The sequence below is a fragment of the Euwallacea fornicatus genome, chromosome 5, assembly GCF_040115645.1.
Source record: "Euwallacea fornicatus isolate EFF26 chromosome 5, ASM4011564v1, whole genome shotgun sequence".
Taxonomy (NCBI): domain Eukaryota; kingdom Metazoa; phylum Arthropoda; class Insecta; order Coleoptera; family Curculionidae; genus Euwallacea; species Euwallacea fornicatus.
Genome location: NC_089545.1, coordinates 3,777,340 through 3,795,976, shown reverse-complemented (window position 1 = coordinate 3,795,976; position 18,637 = coordinate 3,777,340). Strand labels below are relative to the sequence as shown.

The window sequence follows — 18,637 nt, the reverse complement described above, 5'->3', positions numbered from 1 at the left end:
CTTTTATTGGTCCTAGTTTACGTCAAATTGAATTCGGGTTCGGTCTGTTGGATCACGGGAAAAGAGAAATTGCACCGGATACCTATAGATAGGTGAGGATGTTAAACTGCACATTTCACTTCGAGAGAGAAATGTTAAGAAGCAGAGAAAAATTGCCGAAAAATCACCTTTTTTGCTGTCACTTCTTTTGCAGGAAAGAAATAGAAAAATGCCATTGCTAAATGTATAGCATGCTATGTTTAATCTGAAATTAGGGAAATCACAAAATTGTATATAAATTAACTGTAATAGAAGAAAAGTTAATTGTTAGAGTTCACTAAAAATGATGATTCCTATTGCTCATTTTCCCGAAAAAAGGGACAATATTTTTCTCAAAAAATGCAGAATCCTAGGTTTGATCGGGATATCTCGGAAAAGAAGGTCAATCCGCTAACCGCAAGTGATTTAAGAATAAAGAGATCTAAACGTAATAAATTGGATTCCTATTTCAGCTTCCTTTTCTTACTCATAGCTCTTAGAGCTTTTTAAATATTAAATATAAATTTAGAGAGTTTGGAACTTATTCGAGTCTACGTAGATAAATTTCTCATATATTTGCATAAATTTGCAGTGATATTTTTGCTAAGCCCTCTTTAACCACTACAAACCTATTTTGTGGTATGCCATTGGCCGCTAAATTCCACAGATGAGTACCTTATTCAATTTAAAAACTTTTTCGTGTTTTTGCAATCCTCCGTATATTTTACTTCTGCGTGCTCTTTGTGAAAATAACACAGAAAATGCTCCAATTTCACCGTACTTCTGCCGTATTTGTGAACTTGTTTGAAAAACGTGTAAACTCCGAGCCAATTCAATGGACAAACTCGTGCATTGCTTTCCATTTTCGTAAACAGCTGGAAATCGGTTACGAATGCGAAAAAAAAACAACAATATGCATAAACATTGAACATGAAATTCGAATTTTCGAAACTTAGCGGTCAGTGTTGTTGCACAAAAAGATATTGAATAGCAAAAGGAGCTGGACAATGGGAATAAACGTTTGTTGCAAAATTCTTTTCCTAGATCGATCTAAATGACTGGTAGCTAATGCTACAGTTTAAATTCCGTGTACAAATGGAAATAAATTCCTAAATTTAAGCAAAAATCGTTAGGTTGCAGTCCAGTCACATAAAATTGCAAATTCGGTGGTTTAACTTCGTTATATGTCGTACAAGGGCAATTATTAAACAATCCAATGAGAATTTGAAATTCAGGAATTGCATTTCGGGAAGGGAACGTCAGCAAGTAAATGTAATAAAAAATAATTAAAGACAAATAATTTCAAAATTCCAGTCATAAAATCTTGTTTGAGGGTTACTAAAAGTACAAAATACAAAGTTTGAAGTAAATTTGTAAATATTGTAATACACTTTGGGGCTCAGAAAATTAAATTGGAGGGTCTCAATTGGGTTTACCAAAGTTTCAGCAAAAATACTAAAGTCGGGATAATTTAAAATTTTGTAAATTTATTTTTTATTTAATTTAAAAATTTCGACAGAAAAACGAATTCAGAGATTCCGGTTTAGGATGCAATAATATCCGAAATCGTTAAGAAATATTAAAAATTAAAAGAAAGTCAAATATAAATTCAGTTTCACTTTGTAATTTAAGTGGCTAAAAACGTTGAAGTTTTAAACAAGAATTGAAATGTGCTTTGAATTGTACCTGATACAACATGTTATAAATGTGACATTTGATTTGCTGGCAACCGTAAATATACTAACAGTGGAGAGGATTACAATATTGTGAGTGACTACTTCATAACCTCTCTAGGTAAATAATGAGCCACGTCTGTATTATTATTGACCTGTTATTCAACTTTTTTGCGGAAAAGGCGAAGAGACTTACTTCAATATCATTCAACGATTGTAAATTCATAGTAATGGGAAAAACAAATTTATGTATCTCATTCAGTATTCAACTCCATGCTAAATAGACATGCATATTACCTGCTTTATTTCACTAGGATAATAATTTCATCTACTTTATTGAACTAGGATAGAAATGAGTAACTTTGCGGCTTGAACACAATATCAAACTGACTCTTTAGTATTTTTACTAAAGAGTCTGTCTGATTTTTTACATTGCGAAAGTATTTAATAAAACTTTCGTAATGTAAAAAGTCAAATTTTTATTTGAAATTTCAATACAAAATATTCAGTGAAGGAAGCAATCTAATAGGAATAAACATTTTTTAATTTCGTTAAAATGCAAAGCGGATTTTGTTGCAATTTTGATATTGTAATTTTAATAATAAAATCTTTACCTTTGTTAAATGTTATTTTTATAATTAAGCAAGAAGAATACTTATAGAAGAATTTACTTTAATTGATTTTTTTCTAGGTTGTTCGTGGTAATAATAGTTTGTTGTATTAATAATGCTCAATAGATCACAAAAAGTAGAAAACGTATATCTTGGTAAAATAAAATAAAGTTGATGGTGGAATACAGTCTAAACTCTGGATATGAAATTTAATTGTGCCATAATATGTGATGATAAGTACTCATGGTGAAGTGACATTATTTTAGAAATATCTTTTCAAATATGCCAGGAAATCATAAAATAGTTATCTATGTAATAAATACGTAATGTAAGATTTTATGAGGCGAATCAGTTTATGGCCGAGCTAGCTTGCTAGTGAATCCATAAATGGCTCTGTCGAATAAAACCTCTTTACGTACGCGTTACATATATACAACGTCCTATGTTGCTTAGCTAATAGTGTAATTTTTAAGTTAAAATGACTACCACTGACCTCAATTTCTTATTAAAAGAAGTATATGTCCATTAGCCAATATTTAATCTGTTCATACAAATGTAATAAACATGTCAGTTTCTTTTTTCTATTAAAATGTAATTTTACTGCACTAAGGCTGGTTGTAGACTAATCAGGCTACAGACTATGACCTGAAAATTGAGGGGTGGTCATAAGCCCCTTTTTCGCCAAAGCGGATGCAAAAGATTGGTGACCATTTTTGGAACCACTGGTATTTATTTTATTTTTAAGGAAGTTTTGTTTTGCTCCAGTTTCATCAAAATCTTTTGAGTTTTTGAGATCCCGATGGAGAGTTGCGAATGTCAATCACCCTCTGTACTTTTAGGATAGAAATTTCAATTTGATTCTTCGTTTAAATTGTTATGGCAACTTGTCCGCATTGGACGTGTTTTGGTATACTCAAGTAAGTAAAAAATTAGATAATTGTGAAAATTACGGCTTCGTATTTAAAATAATTCAGGTCACATGGCTTTTCGTCATTTATGAAAATGGTATTCTCTAGTCATAAAATGCAATCACCTAGATTCCGACTGAAATTTCCCAGTTTTAAATTGCCTATTTCCTTTACGAGATTTGCTCCTGGAGCATATGTCGGAATTGTTGGATATTTTCCGTAAAGTGAAATTCCAGATACACTTTATAATTTGATCTGTATCTCCAAGGAAATAGGCTTGCGGAAGGAAAAATCGCGTTTGGAAATGCTACTTACTAAATTCTGACATTCTTATTGTGGAGCAAATCCCTATAATATCGCGGAAAATGGTACGTTTAACAATAGTTAGAAGGAATGCTGGAAATATGTTACGTTTGGAACGTTTTCTTCGATTTTAGAATTTAAAGGCACGTGGGGAAAGGTTAACTTGCCAATTTATATGATAATAAAACTTTAAACCATCAATTTTTCAAAACTTTTCCTCTTCCACTTTCCTATACAAGCTCTAGTTTCCGAAATGAATTATTAAACTGTTCACGTACTAGCACTGAGTGTATAAGAAAGGTACGAAGTCGAGCTTATTTCAAAAGCCCAAAGGCGCTTGTTATACAAAGTTGTGTCTAGGGATCAATTTTATTCTCTTCTTTAGTTAACTTTAGAGGCGATATATTTTATGTGCCGGAGGGTCGTTTTAAGTTGTAGTTGGGGTATCTCGAACTACTTTGGGTCCTATTTTATGAGCCTTGATTTCCAAGGCGAAAGTGTACGTTTTTTCCGTATTAAAAAAGTATTAGGCTGAAAATAAAAAAAACAATTTAAAAGGAACTGCTCCATTAGACTAACAAGTCCCCTGGTAATTTTAAAATTAAGGAAAATGGCCTTCCGTACCTCAAACTCAAACGTCTTCCATTTTCATGCTTTTATTCCCTGGATAACTTCTTGCGCAACGTGTTTAAAAACGCGAATCAGAATATGTATCCAGCTTTCTGGATTTAAAAATGGAACATCTCCAGTTCCTATAATTTTAAAACATATTTGTAGATAAAAGAGAAAAACCCTGAAAAGCCTGATGACCGAGAAAATAAGCGTATTTTGGGAGGACAACCTGATCTAACCGACACATATTTTAGAAATAAAAGTAAATTTTAATAAAAAGGAGTGATGTCTTTGGGTCGCCAGAACTGCCACGGGGCATGAAAACTTAATCTGCTGCAAATCTGCAGCTGAAATTTTAAATTATGCCGGCAAGATGAGAAATTACAGCGAGGACTTCATGTAATATAAAGTAGACTGGTGAAAGGAAGTGTTTAACGCCTTAAAAATTTCGTTCTGTCCTCGAGTCGTAAGTCCAAATTAACTATAAACTTTTCGTAGCAAACTTTCCGGAAATCAGTTTTTAGCGGCGACTGAATTCCCCAGAAAGGGCGTAGAAAGGAGGACATTACTCCCTTTTGGCATTCCCGTCTCTAGTTAAGAATATTTAAGGAAATCGAGTTAAGTAGGGCATAAGAATGCAGTCTTGAACGCTGAGGTTACCTGAAGACTGAGTTTAGTGAAGCTAAGTTGGAGAGCTACGAATAAAGCGGAGTTTCCTTGAGTGCTTACCAAGCATTTCTTTATGACATGCTTTCTTTATATTTCGAGGGAAATTAGGGGGGAATTCGTCGCAGTTTTAAAGCAGATTTCAAATCACAAAGATGATTGCCAGTCATAGATGAAGAAGCATACAAATGTATATTATGTTCGCTTGATGTATTGCCAGATTGTCCAAACTCTATACCGAAATATGTTTGTTGCTGGAAATATGATGATGTTTAAGAGATATTCTAAGCGATTAATTCCTATTTTCTTTTACAGGTAAATCTATGATATTCTCACGCAGACACCCAGAAGTAGACGGTAAGACACCGCGAATATTTCTCTGCATGGTTGTTTTTTTATACAGGGTGTAAGGTGTTGCCATGGAGACGTTTCAACGAGCGATAGTACTTTGTAAAATAATAAAAAATTGCTAAGAAACCCATGGTCAAAAACCCACCATTTTCGATATACAAGGTGGCAAAGTTTCATATTTTTTTCTCAAATATTGCGGATTTCTTAAGCGTGCCTTGAGTAAAACTTTTTAAATTTCGTACGTCAATTTTTTTAATACTTTTTATAACAAAATGTCGAAGTTTAAATTTCTTTTTCAATTCTTTAACATTTCGGTCTCTTCCATTATTGTCGTACCTCTCACCGTTTTCGAAGAATTTCCACAAATATTTATCGATGTCAATTAAGAATATGAAAGAAATGCGGGAAATAAATAATTATCGGGCTCAGTTATCAACCATCTGAAGCAATTCGTAAAATTCAATAAATTGTCCGAAATAAAAGTAATTTTAAACGAAAATAAAATTATAACAATCTAGCACTACTGACCCCACTGTGCCTAACAAGACAAACTAGACAATCACGCTACCATTCTCCCACAAACACCCTCTTAGAACACTTCCAAACATAAACCCTATCCTAACATCTTATTCCCTTATCCCCTGCATTAGTCCCGCTTATACAACACCTAGTTTAAGGAAAATTGCAAATAGTGAGACTCTAAAATGAAATGCATACACTCAAGGGCAGAAAAGCCAAAAGGTCGATAGCCTATTTGGTGCGAAATAAAAATTTTGTATATATAAAATTATAAAAAATGTTGAAAATGTTCCCCTTCTACTAAGATGCAGAACTTCATTTTTTATCTCACAGCCAGAAGGACTCTCTTAAATACTCCAGGAGTATCGCGGATGACGTTGCACGGATCCACTATTCTATATCGCAATTCCTCTTCTATTTCAATTGAGGTCTGATACACCAATGATTTCATGTGTCTCAATAAAGTCCATACTACTCAAGACGGGAGATCTAGGAGGCCGTAACTGCGGTTCTCCACAATTTATCCAACGATTGTTAAAACGTTGTTTCAAAAACTCTCTCACCTCTATACTGAAATGGGCTGAGAATTGATAACTCTTCCAACAAGATTGGAGATTTTAGAATAAGCTTCTTTTCAAGTATATCGTGACCGTCACCTTATATACGGACTTGTAGAGTTTAGTATAAGTTTTTGGACCGAATTGCGGATTGGCAAAAAAATCAGCAAATTTCTTAATTAAATGCAGACATGTAGACGTACCAAGTATATTTGCATTGGACAGGTAATTTTCTATGAAATATGCGGTGAACGTGGCTAAGGGTCAGCAGTAAGTAAAATAAGTTGTTCATATGGTGAACTAGAAGGGAGAACACGGAAAGACAAGTTTAAAAACAATAATCGAAGACTGAGTGAATTAAGTGACAGACCAAATCGATCAATTAATTAACTAAGTAGTTTCCTGCTGGTGTCAGTAAACTGTAAGTTGCCTGAACACTGTGTTCTTTGTCTTCTGTTATAAAGGACTAGGTCTCTTGCAGCGCAAGTCAACGCTTGTCTTTTATCGACGGACCCTCGCTGCTCATTGAGCATGTGAGTAACATCTCAAATTACCTGCCACATTACGATTATCATAACGGCATATCTCATAATCCAGGGAACATCCCCATTTCTCCATCTTTTGTAAATACGCACGGTGATTATAGAGTTGCACGGCATGTGACGTGATAGAAAAAAATTTTGTTGAAAGGAGGGTTAATCTTTGCAGCTGGTAATACACAAAATCTCCTAACCCAGATAAATTTTAATATAAAAATTCCTTTAAACCTTTTTAATCAAGACATTTCAGCTCTTCCAGGACTTTCCCGTTAATTGCAAGCATAAATCATAATCGGAAGCGAGTCTGGTGACTTGGGGAAATTTTTGCATTGTCTGCAAATTAAAACGCTTCCGGGAAATAGTGGATTTGCAAATGAATTGTTTCCCGACATTTCTAACTTGGCAATTTGGTACAATTTTTAAAATGTTTGTTTTTAATTTCCGGACTGCGAACACCACAAGCTTCTCGATTTAATTAAAACCTAATAATCAATTAGCAAATTGGTTCGATGAAAATATTGTTTGTTTACGTATATGTAGTTAGGTAATGTGATGCCATTGTAAGAATCATTGCATATTGAATTAGATTTGGGTTTTAGGCTGTTGCGAATTTCGTGTTTTCGACGTTTTGTTAATGTTACGGGATCAGCCCCGACCCGACATGGCCTGGAGTCTAGACGCAATCTTTCGCTTAAATAAAAATCGTAGGCTTTTAATATAATTTTTCACGCAAGGAAAACATTTTATTCGGTAAAGATTGAATCCATGAATCATCTAAAGCTCCTTCTTATTGGAAATTGACCTCCGCAACCGCTAACTTATCGCCTTGAGACATACGGCAAATCCCAAAGTGAGATTTAAAAAAGAGAGGAAATTGCTGCCGAAGAAAAAGGCATCGACTTTCAGTCGCAGCAGTTCACTCTCACGGCCTCTGGATACCCAACTGGCTTTATATCGTCTAATGGAACTTTCATTCTAACTAATGCTGTACTACTGAACCTGTAGAACTTTGAACCAATTTCGTATTTGAAGCCTGTGCATTGCACAGCATCTTTGGCTCGATTTAATTTAAGAAAATTCATTTCAGACTTCTCAAACCAAATAACAAATTGTTCTGTGAAACTGGCAGAATGATGTTTTATGATTAAATCCACACTTCGCTTGGGGCGTTTTAATTTGCTGACTTCCCAAAAAGTTTACCCCAAACCGCAAGGAGGTCGTTCCTTAGTTGATTTATTTTTTGCAATTAGGTGGTAGATAGTGGGTAGGTATTTCTTCGTAATTAAGTGACGTCACAGGGATTTTTGTTTACTAAAAGGGGATTTCGATTTCTCGTGATCAATGTCAAAGAAATGCCCATAGAGAGGGTTAAAAAAAATGGCGATTTGTCGGTCTGAAATTGTGATTTAATCGCACCGTGGATCTTCTAAATTTAGTTTTTCTTTAAAGTCTTTTTGCCTGAACAAAAATTGACTGCTCGATAATTTAATGACCTAAATGATCTGACAAAAGCGGTGTCTTCTGTGGAGGTATCAAATATAAGCACCGAGAGCGAGAAACGGTGGTTTACGTAAATTTTAGCACCATAAAAACGGACTTAATGCCTGCCTGATTATATTCTCATGCATACAAAAATTTCTGGTTCATCTACATTACGTATAACGTGTAATTTTCCTAGAAACTCCTTTATGATGCATAAATAATATACAAATAAGTTCTTTTGCAATATTTGCAAACAGTAAATGTTTCGGCAAAAACTGCGCATCCTCAACTTATTGACCGATTGATTGATGACTTACCTAATAGATTACGGGATAAGGAACACTAAAAATGACTGTCGTTCGAATGGATATAGGGCGATTAGAACTTTGCGACTCCCAAAACCTTTGGAATTCTGCTATTTTGACTAATCGACCGACAGACAAACTATAATCACAATCACCAATTAAACTTTGTGAAATCTTCACTCTCAGCATGATCACACGTTAGTAGAGTTTAAAGAAACTTAAAATAATCCTTTTCAAACCAATTTTCAGAGGCGTGGGATTTTAAGGAGGCTGCTATACAGAGAGTCAACGAAATAAGTATGCGACATTTCAAAAATTTAGTTCTTACCATTCAAAAAAAAGAAACACAAAATATGAGAAAAAATTTGAACATTTTCAACTTTGTTTATCGGAAATGGCGAGTTTTTAACAAGGGATCTATTAGCACGTATTAATTATTTTGCAAGGTACACTCGCTCACTGATATATCTTCACGAATGATACGTATCGTGCAAGTTTACTCTGATTCGACTGGTGAGCTGTGAAGTAACAAAAAAGGCTGTAGAAAGTTTTTTAAGGTTTGTGGGCCACTGAATCATCCCTATCGTTCTGCCTATGACTCGTTCCTTTGCAAAATGCAGAGTGTAAATTGTTTGTATGTTTTCAATCGTCTGGTAGATTAGACATTCGTAATCAGCGACTATTAACTGGGATGCGTTTTCGACCATGGATCTACTAGTATTTTTTTACAATTTTGCAGAGTACTATCGCTCCCTGGATATCTCCATGACGACGTCTTATGCCCTCTATAGTCATTTGCGGTAATTTCAATTCGGCAGTCGTTTCTATATCCACGTAAACCTGCGTTTACCGTTACGAACAAAGTTACTTCAAAACTTTGTACAAAGTAGACGCCGTAACTTTCCCGACGTCGCCGTCGCGTCGGCGTGAAAATAATTTTCACAATTAAATAAACGGCGGGAAAAATAAAAACATTACAGCTATTTGAAGACTTCAGAAAGACAAAAATAAAACGATACAGTGGTAAATTACTTTGCGCATTGGTGGCGCTGTCGATGCCATTAATTTAAAATTTTGTAAAATCTAACCGACATTTGGAAAGAAAACAGAAGTAAAACCTCTATTTTTATGAATTATTTAACTTTAGAAGTAAAATTTTATAATGGGTTAAGAAGTCTTTCTATTAACAATTGAGGCTCCACCACTAATGGCAAGTGTTCTGTAAGGACATTTGCATTTTGGTTAGCGTAACCATTATAAACCCCTTAATTTAGGTTTTTTAGGCGGCATATTACTGAAACTGTTACGTCCCCCAGCAGCAATGCACTTTGGTATTTATAGACCATCGTGCGGAAAGTACCAGCTACCTTTACAAATTGAAAAATGTTGGTTTGACTAGTACCAAATGGGGGATTTAACAATTAAAAAAACTATTATAAAAGTTGTGCTAGTTTTGCCCAAGAAACCTGCGATACTTAATGAATCAGCCTTCTTTTAAATAGATTGTATATTAACTTTATTAATGTCTGGGTTACTCATCTCGTGGATTATCCACGATGAAGTTTTCGGTATAAATTTTATAGAATATTATAAATTCAAGGCACCTGATGGATCAAAACTTATCCTCCTACGTTAAAAATTTAAATTAAAATGAGCCGCTGAAACTTGGTTCGTTCAGTTTCTTTGCAAGTTATAAACTCCACTAAGTTTGAGCCATTAACTCCGATTTTCAATTGCGTTTTGTTGTAGGATGTTTAATATTTCTCGGCTAAGAAACCAGATATTTTCTTCCACAGAACTTTGTTAATGTAAGTAAGAAACAGTAATTTAAGAGAAGTTTAGAGTTTCGCTTGACTAAGTGCTAAGTACCTATGTAACTTCTCGAGCAAATATCTCGTAATTGAATGCGGTGTTCACGTGGAGCAACATGAGTCATGTACATGGGACAGACCAAAAGTATCCAAAATATCTTTTGTGATATTTTGACTCTTCGGTTGATTCTATAGGTGAAAATGATAATCAAATGGCAGATATAAAAATTGTAAACGTTTCAAAATCTCGTATTTCAAAGAGGAATTACATGTTCTTTTATTATGCTAAGCTCAGATAGGATTATCCTTTTTTTTTTTAAGGGTCGATTGAATATCAACAAAGGACAGCAAAATATAAACTCGCAATATTGATAATCCGGAAGCCCGCAGAACCAAAGTTAATTGCCATCCCTGGCATTGTTTGACCTAGGCTGAATGTAAGCAAAGGGTAAATTGTTACAAGGAATAATGATTAGCTTAGAGGTAGAAGTTCAGCAAGTTTGCAGCCTACTAACAATATTATCTTGGTATTGTAAATTTGCAGAAGGTTACCACCGACGACCTTGTTAACCTATACTTCGAGTTCAAAGTTTGAGTAAATAGAAAGTTTAATTACAAGAGTCCCAATAATAATTTTTAAAGCGGTACAATATTACCGTCAGTATTACATCAACACACACACATTATCTCCCCTAACACCTTGTGTATGTTTAATGTAAATAGAGAAGCTTCATAAATAAAGACAAAAATGCATTAACCGCAGTGGCAGGGCGAATGATTAATGTGACAACACAGGTACTATTGAATTAATGAATTCGGCAAAATGTGCCAATAATTCAGCTACCTCTTACATATCTTAAAACCAGCAAGAAGATGTTGAATATTCAACAAATGTCACGAAATATCATGGGCATCGTCTAGTCGAATGTTATGAGAGTAATCATGTGTAGATCTGGAATAGGGTAGCGTTGGATTTCGTTCCTGGATAGCGTTTCGGCTTCAAATCACAGTGAAGGAAATTATTTAATTTTTTTCGTATACGGTTCATGGTCATGGAAAAAATAATGTACGTAACTCGTAGGAAATTTTCTTGGTATATTTTTGGAGGATCTCGCCTGTGCAACATGTGTTAGGGGTTATTTTTTTCGCTTGTTATATTTACATTTATTTACACACATTTCATGCAATGGTCACGGGCCGCTGCGAAAGTAAACTTAATCAACGGAAATGGTAATCGCGAAGGTAAATGCTAGCACACATACGTGTTAGGAACAAACGCATGATGGACAGAGCGAAATGAGTTACAATGAGGCGAAATATGTTCCTTTCGACAAATTAGTTATATCCTACGTGTCTCTAAAAGAAAATAGTAATTTCGATAATAATAATCAACAAATCACGAGATGTTTAAACCATCGCCTAGTCAACCACTGAAAAATGAAAGTGATCATGTACCACGATGAAAAGTGGTGGATTTTCGCTGCGGTAAACGTCGTCCAGTTCCTATGTGATCAGGTAAATTTTTAATAGTGTTTTTTGTGTAATAGTGTTGTTTTTTTTATGTAACGCCCGTACTAAAAATTGTGTACATGACTCCATTAACTCTCCATTTTTTGCGATTTTGCTGGCAACTCTTCCAACATTAAAAATAATGGCGCAGGAAGTTGTCATAATGTGTCAGGAAGCTTAGGTGGCGAAGTATATTAACTAGAATCTACTTCGCAAAACTAGTTTTTCCCTCATTGTTTCAAATATCTGCGTTCTTTTTTAGCTATTTACGCCCACCCGCATTTTCAGATTTTTCTCCAAGTTTCCATTTTTTTTTCTTACTGCTTCACATTCAGCGCGCTTGCGTTTACGCGAACGTTAAAAAATTCGAAACTTAGATTGAGCATTCCAAGTTAAGATTCTGAGATAAAAGTGAAATAATCTCTTCTGCGTCGAAAGTTAAAGTTGTATAACTAAATACAACTTTCAGCGCAGGAGAGCGCCTTTTCTTTCATCTAATAATTTAACTTGGAAAGCTTAATTTAAGTTAGCAGTTTTTGCCGTTTACGTAGACGTAGGTACACTGAATATGAAGTAATTCAATTACCAAATGGTGATTTTCAAGCAAATCTGTTATGCGGTCATTCCGTTGGTTGCAATTGATCGTCACGGGTAATAGAGAATGCGGCTGAGCATAAATTGTCGCGAAATAAAGCCGACGATTGAAGGAATTAAGCAAAAATTAGTTTTGGGTCTGAAATGTTGGTCGGAGTCGACACATGGAATAAATGAATAAAAATTAATTCGCCCATTTTTGAGTTTGGCTGCCTCATAGATGACTTTCTTGCAACCAAATTGGAGTAATAAATTTTAAGCTTTTACAAAATTTAAAATAAATTTAGAAAATTGTAAAGAGGAGCGAAAGATTTGTCGTGCACAAGCACAATCTAGTTTTCTAAATTCTAAACTTTTCTCAAATTTTAGTAATAGTTGAGGTCTCCTGTGACGAAAACATCTTCCACATGACTGAACCCATGGCGTGTTCTACTTTACTCAGCATTGTCACAAATCTTTATTGCCTATTTATTTATTTATTTTGATCTGTTAGTAGTTCGTGCGTCACCTAAGTTGAGCGTCCTTGTGTTTCGGATTACTATAAATATCCCCTGTTTTTGGGGTGGCGATGAGGTTCCCAGTTGAACCCAACTTTCAGCATAGCTGTTCCACATTTCGCTGTGAAATCAACTAAATATTCCCATTTCCCATTGAACCAACGCAACACGAGACAGCAAGTAATTATTTCATTCAGAATCCGTACTGTGACAATCTGAAACACACGCTTTTGATGCGTTGTGTGCCATTTATAATCTTTCGTACAACAATTTCTCGTATTAGTACGAGAAGATCCATCTGATAGTTTGACATTCGAAACAAAACCGGAAACTCACATCAGGGGCAATAATAATTATGTCAGACCCTCATTTCTCCACTAGAAAGCACTGTTTATTGCGATGGTGATTAATGAATTATAAGCTTCGTATATTATGTTAATAAAGCGCCTGCAACGTAATGAAATTCTTTATGTGATAATTTTATCACATTAAAAATTAATGATGCACAGTGGGCGTAGGAGGCAACTTGATTGAGGAATAAAATTTAATTTTCTCTGAGGACTAATATATCCTCTCAGGTTTTGCTGACGTGCAATTTGCCTCTAAAATCGGCCGAAAGTTTTATAAAGTAGGTATAAATTTTAGCAAGCTAAAAATTATCGTCTGGTTAATCTCAATATATCTTGCATCCAATAAGAGGCGCTAGAGTGAACGTGCCTGGCCAAAGTTATGCAGCCCTTGTAAAAAGTATTGCAACACGTTTGTAACTTTAATAAACCCAATTTTTTAAAAAGAGCTTAAACGCTCACAATTCTATTTCAAAATAACACTTAATGCATTATTGTCGATGTTCAAATTTTTCACCCCTAACCAGTTACCCTTACTAAATTTTTTCTTTTTAAGTGGAACGGCACTCGTTGTAGTATATCAAACGAAAGGCGATTCAATAACAGACACAACTGATCACACTCAGCACTAAAATTGGATCGATGATTTCCTTAAAAAAATAAAATTATTAGATACGAAATGGAGTAGCTCAGTATTACATCAAAGAGAATTGAAATTCCTACAATAAACGCTCAAATTGGACTCCAGTAACAATTTGGCAGTGACTCAGCTGTTCCTCGAAATCTCTTATGCAATTATCCAGTGTTGGTTCTGTTATTAATTCTGATTCTGTGTGAATTCTAAAACGTTAATCGTCTAAGCCTTTTGATCGATCTTTATGGACGGAACCTTATAAGTGACCCCACAGAAAAAAATCAAGGGGTCCAAGGTCTGGAGAGCGTGGCGGCTATTTTATTGCGCCTCTTCTGTCGATCCATCCCCTAGGACAAATTTCAACTAGATAATCTGGCACGGCAATAGAATAATCCAGTGGTGCACCGTCTTGTTGGGACTAAATATTATTGGCTACTTGTTTCCCATTTTCTTCGGGAAAAATTGCTGCGATTGATGGAACTAATTCGTTTTGCAAATAGTGCAAGTGTGGTGCGTTGTTTAAGTCGTCATCTATGAAAAATGGGCCGATGAACTAATGACCGATTATACCCATCTATACGTTGAGTTTTTGCGGATGTTGTCTATGCAGAGCGTGCATCTAATGAAGATGATTTGTAGACTGGCAGCGAAAATTATCTGTCTCTATTATTAGTTTCTATTATAGTATAGATTATTTAAAAAACAACTTTGCTTCATTTGAAAATAAAATTCTAAAGAAGAACCTATTACCTTGAATGCCCCTTTCTTGCCTCAATTCACAAAATTCTATCCTGTGAGCAGAATGTTCAGGCGTCAGCTCTTGGGCAAGGAAATTTTGCACAGATGAAATTTATCTGGTTGTGAAACATTGTTTACCATTTTTACATCAAATTTATCGGCAAGTTTGATGGTAGACAGCATGGGGTTTTCGTGGATAAACACAAGAATATCTAGTACTTTATCGCCACCAGTTACTGTTTGAGTTCTTTCACGTTTTCAATTTGTTGAAATGTTTTATTAATCCGACAAACCGAACTTCATCAATAGGCTGGTCTAGATGTTTCTTATTAGATATGACAAAAGCCTCTTCGTAAATTTTGCCATTTTCATAATCTAAAAATATTAAAATTTTTATTGTTTAGTTCGCAGATAAACGATGAATGTTTTTATATTCTGTGACGGATGTCTAACAACTGAATTCTATGAAAACTAAAAATATTTTGTATCTATAAAATCGTAGACAATTTCGATTTTCTACGCCTTATTGCCATTTTTTCGCTCTCTTTCGAAGAGAAACAAGAATGGATTGTCTCTTTAGGAAGTAAAGATTAAAACTTTTAATAGTTTTGGAATAAGCAATTTGTTTTATTTTTTTTAAGAAACTGTAGTTCCACTTTTACTTCTGAACATTCCGTTCTATTCCTTATCGAATTACCTTTTATTTAATTATATTACAAGGGAAACCTTTTAATTCGAAAATAAAAATTAGTAGGGGTAGCTATATAAGGGTGGAAAATTTTTATATAAAAACTAATACATTAAATACACTTTTTAAAATAAAGTTATGAGTGTGTAACGATTTTCTTAAAATTTAGGATTTGTAAAAATTATAAACATGTAGCCATTTTTTTTACATGCGCTGTATTTAAATGAGAGATTGGACATTCCCTTAATTGCTTAGTTCGGAGCGACCCGAATTTTCTCAAAAGAAACTATTTAGATGAAAACGCGCTACAGGGTGAGAAATGATATTCTCAGATATGCCCTCGGAAACTACCGAGAATTTTTTAAAATTTAGTGCACAGCATCAGCGCAATTCCGTAAATCAGCCTCGTGACACATATAAGTAAATCAATATCCTCAACACCTAATCTAGTTGAACCCGAAATGCGTTAATGGCGATGGATAACCTAATATTTGCCCGATATCCTGCTACAGCTCAGCTGACCGCCCCATAGATTACGAACGATTATAAATGGGCACAGCCGATTATGCAGGTCATGGATAATATTGAGTTTCAAGTAAGTTTACATCAAAAATGAATTACGCCTCTCCGAAAAGGAAACGAAGTTATAAGTGACGTTATGATTGGAAATGGGTTTGTCAAAGTAAAAGTTTTCAGCTTTGCATTTTAACAAGCCCTTTGAACCAGGAATATTTTATTTTTTGATGAGCCGGTTGAATGGTTAATTTTTGAAGTCGTTCGGAATAATATTTTAGTTACATGTAATTTAAAACCGCTTCAGGAAGTCGGAAAATGGATCATTCAACTTCATGTTTGCGTTTACAAAGAGAGCTGGATCGCTCCCTTTTTTTACAAAGTAAATACGTAGAAAATAGGGGGGAGGGGGAGGGGACCACGGGCAGGAGTTACCGTGAACGGGAGAAAATGCATTGAAAACGGATAACAAGATCACGATAAATCAATCATCGTCACCTCATAAGGTCGATCACTCAAAAAGTAGAGGTCAAATATTTACTTAGAAACGAATGAGCTTAGCTTTCGGAAATTCGTTCGTCGTAACCGAGACAAATACAGAGATGCGTAATATTTTAGTGAGAATTTAACGAAGAAGGTGATGAATTTCTCAGCAGCCGCATCTAATAAAATCGAAATGCACATAAACATGGGGAGACGGAACGAGGATTGCATTGCAACAAGGAGGATTTCTGCATATTAAAACATATTTTCAAAAACAAATTCGTAAGCTGGGCAGCTTTCCATAACACCTCTAAATTTCACCCAATTAACAGCAGACTGCTATCAATTTGTGCATACCGATAATTACGAAGTTTAATGTGCAACTTTCAAATCCAGGATGGGAATAGCTTTGTGCCATATAATTATTGGCATTTTGAAATTTGTGTAGTGTTTAATGAAAGCCAGTTTCTAGCAGTTTAATGGTCACATTGGTTTATATTGTGGTTGATTTACTATAATGATAGTGAACGAAACGTAATTTCGCCATACAGGGTCCTGCAACAGTGTGTCAGCCCTCCTTAGCATCCACACCAACAAAGTTAAAAATGTTTTTCGTCTGCAAGACTGTACAACACATAAAGGCATATTTTCAGAAATTATTATCTAACGTGCAGAGTGACGATACATGACTTCGTTATTTTAAACAAAATCCCCCGATTTTTTTGTTAGTTTTGGATTTCTCGTCAAATTTTAAGGTCAGTTTATGTAAGGCGTCCTATCGCTAAGTTTTACCGTTTCCGAGTTATTCGAAAAAAATTGAAAAATTTGACAGGTACAAGGTTTCACGGAAATCGGTATAATAAAAAAAATGTGGAAGTGCCATATATAATAACGAAGTCATGTACCGTCCCACGTTTCTGGGTCACCCTGTACATTAGCAAGTAACTTTTGGACATACGCCTTTATGTGCAGGGTAATCCTGCAGAAGACAAAACTGGTTATCTGTAGTAGTGTAGAAGCTAAGGAAGCTGACGCATTGTCACAGGACCCTGTATAAGCTATAGGGGTCTTGCTGTTGTGTGATGTGACTAGATAATTGAGCGAAATATACAATACGTTTGATTTAAATAGGGGAAAATTTAATGTTGAATTAATAGAGAAACTGAATTTGAAAGCTTCACTTTCGGTGATAATAAATAGTCATTAAAGCAATATCTCTACGTCGATAGTTTCTTGAGGTTAAAAATAGATCAGAAGCTGCCTCTTAGTCTATATGGGATTTGATGGATCGTAAGTTGCGCTATCCCATATTGTGCACTTAGCAGGTGTTGGTACAGGCTCAGGTTCCGTTAATAAATAACCCAATTAGAGCAACTTAATTAATTTTCAGTAAAGCGCAGGTTTTCTTTTACGGAACGTTATATACGATTAGAAAACGAAGCGCGGAATTACCTATTAGTGTTTCGGGCATTTATGGGAAGAGCTGAATGCCCCAGAAAGGAAACTATTGGTTTGATTGATTATGTGTATTGCCAGTAATTTTTAGATTTGCCACACACTGGAAGTGATTTTAATTTGGCAAGAGGAGTAATAGATAAAGAGTTTTGATAGTTTGGAACAAACCTGTTTTGTTTCCCTAAAGGTGATTGAAAGCAATGATAGGGGTCCTCGTCATTTCAGAATAAGCGAAATTGAGAACAAGTGCATAAATTTATTCAAAAAATAAATGTGTTTTTAAACGTATACTGAAGAACTTTCTGATGACGATGTTTCAGATATTACCATCAAATTACTTGTGACATAACGATTCCGCTCTCTGCTCTTATAATAGTGATCCCGCAAGAGCGTGTTAAACTCCACAACAAAAGACAACGTCTCTAATCTTCTTATATGGAGACAAAAAGCCACTTTCCATTATTACTACGTATACTAATTTATTTGCCCTTAATACGCCCCTTTAATAACCTCATTCTATGTATTGTTGAAAACTTAATGGGGTGATTTCAAGCGAATAGAGGGAAGGATACATAATTCAGAAAACCTATGGCCTTTTATGTCTTCATTACTGCGCAGAAATTATTCATTGTCTGGTTTCATTTTGAGTGCGGATATGGAGGAAGGTGCTATTTTCGGTTTCTTCAAAGTTAGTTGGAAAATTCGAAGAAAGGTACCCTTGGTTTTTGCAAAGCATTGCGGCCTGTCACAATGTCGATAAAGCTCTTGCGGTAGAAATAACGACACATGGTTGGATGGCAATGAAAGTATTAAATTATGAGGTT

The 18,637-nt window shown here is 34.9% G+C and overlaps 1 protein-coding gene across 2 annotated transcripts in view; it reads left to right on the top strand.

The window, feature by feature from the left end:
• The window catches only part of Nlg2 (Neuroligin 2), a 172,584-nt gene that overhangs the window by 49,622 nt on the left and 104,325 nt on the right, over positions 1 to 18,637 (top strand). Inside the window, exon 1 of one of the 2 annotated variants that reach the window (XM_066282878.1) lies at positions 11,852 to 11,870. The exons of the other annotated variant lie outside the window; for it this stretch is intronic. The gene's annotated coding sequence lies outside the window, so the exon portion shown is untranslated. Of the gene's footprint in view, positions 1 to 11,851; positions 11,871 to 18,637 lie in introns of those variants that run through there. 2 annotated transcript variants of the gene reach the window in all.